Here is a 2,156-nt window from a genome sequence, read left to right as displayed (position 1 = left end):
GTTGGATTTTGGTCACGTCTTTAGGAGACAGCCATTGTTGAACATAATGAACCACAGCATGTAATCCACTCTAATAATTGACCTTTTGATATGGATGGATGGATGGATAGATAGATAGATAGATAGATAGATAGATAGATAGATAGATAGACAGACAGACAGATAGATTCATTATATCAGTTCCATTGCTCTAGAGAACCTTGACTAATGCAGAGCAAATAGATAAGGTTGAAGGGCAATCTCCCCCTAGTCAGCCTTCAGCTGAGTCCCCCCAGTCCAAGTTTACACCTTGAAGGTAGTCTGAGATTCCAGTTAGCCTGTATCTCACTCCCTGACCCATTAAAAAAAACATGATATAATAAAGTATTTTTAAGCTGTTAAGTTTTGAGGTAATTTTAAGGCAGCAATAAACACCTAATAGAAGGCCTGAGAATCATTCTGATTACTGTCCAGATGGCACCTGCATAAACTACAGGTCAGTTGCTATAATACACGGTAGTGTTCTCGTAGAAGACTGTCTGGAGCATCCAAATAAGACTTTAAAGAATGCCTGTTGGGTTTTGAAGAATAGAGAGAATGTCAGCAAATATAGAAAGGCCAAAAAAACTTCCAGGAAGATGGAAAGCTTTCTTCTCTCAACCGGGAACACCTTTTTCCAACCTCTACTCTTGACCTCAAATTTCATCTTTAGGGGTTCAGTTGAGATACTAGTTTAGTTAGTAGAACTTTTATGTTTGTCCTTGGGCTGGTAACAATGGCATGTTAGGTCCCCTAAGAGACCTTGCTGTATCCTGAATTCTCCCTAAAAGTATTCTCTGAAATTCGGGCTTGCATCCAGGTAGCTTACATGGGAAGCAACAAAACAGTGCACAAATACAACAGAAAGGTAAGAATAAAATACAGTCAGATCAACTAAAAAATATGCTGTGGTGCTCTAGGCAACAGGGGCCCTCTCAGCAGTGGCGGGAAATGATCTTCAGAATTTCTATCCTGTGCATAAAGATGGGTACTCACAGTTCATGAGTTACTAGCACCCTAGAAATCCTCAAGATTCCAAATTACTTGTCCTCATGGATTGAGACAAGAGGCTATAGCTGTTCAACATACTGGCAGACAGAGTTAATAGCACTGGAGGTGATGGGTGGCAAGAGAAAGTTATGACACTGTCATAGTAGGTCCCAGCATAGCCCTGCAATGCTTTATAATTGACTGTCCTATGGCTGCCTTTCTCAGGCAGCAGTGAGCTCTGGAAAGAGTTTCATTCTTAATGCACCCCCATTATTCTGCACAGTGCCGGGCACATAACCAGGAGTCACAAGCATTTTGTTGGTCTACCACCAACCAGAAGGAAAGGGGAACCCAGTGAGTATGCCTGGTGCCCACTCAGTCTCCCATTACACCCACTTGTCCCAGCATCAGCAGTTCACAGCTGGAGATTCTTGGAACGAATATGCCTGGCGAACAGCATCCATCCTGCTAAGGATGCCAAGGAATTTTCTTCCTCCTGCATTTACTGGGGAGATCTCAAACAATAGTGGGTAAGTATAAAATATAAAGACCAAGGGTTGGGGATTTCGCTCAGTGGTAGAGTGCTTGCCTAGCAAGCGCAAGGCCCTGGGTTCGGTCCCCAGCTCCGAAAAAAAGAAAAGAAAAAAAAATATAAAGACCAAACCTCCTGCCCTATAGTGGAGAAACCCAATGGGTCATTCATGACCCAGGGATTCAGAGTCTTGTGTCTGGGGAGCCAACATCTTCCCTGCCCCTCCTGCTCCACCTCCCACATTTCATCATGGCTTTCCTTCAAGAAAACCTTCCTTTTTTATGTATAAAATAGAGCGGCTTCCATACAGTTTCAAAGTGTTAGACCAATATGATAACAGTAGGAAGCAAATAGGCATAGTGCTGTAGTAGTAGCTGAGAGCTTTACATCCTGATCCCCAGGCATCAGGCAGAGAGAGAAAAGAGAGACAGAGAGAGGGAGAGGGGGAGGGGGAGGGGGGGAGAGGGAGAGGGAGAGAAGAGAAGAGAAGAGAAGAGAAGAGAAGAGAAGAGAAGAGAAGAGAGAAGAGAAGAGAAGAGACCAGATGAGACTCAGTCTAGATTGGACTTTTCAAAACACCCCCACACAAGATGGACAACCTTCTAACAAGCCACAC

This window comes from Rattus norvegicus, chromosome 3 (genome assembly GCF_036323735.1).
Source record: "Rattus norvegicus strain BN/NHsdMcwi chromosome 3, GRCr8, whole genome shotgun sequence".
Taxonomy (NCBI): Eukaryota; Metazoa; Chordata; class Mammalia; order Rodentia; family Muridae; genus Rattus; species Rattus norvegicus.
The sequence above is the reverse complement of the archived record's forward strand: the minus strand, read 5'-3'. Positions refer to the sequence as shown.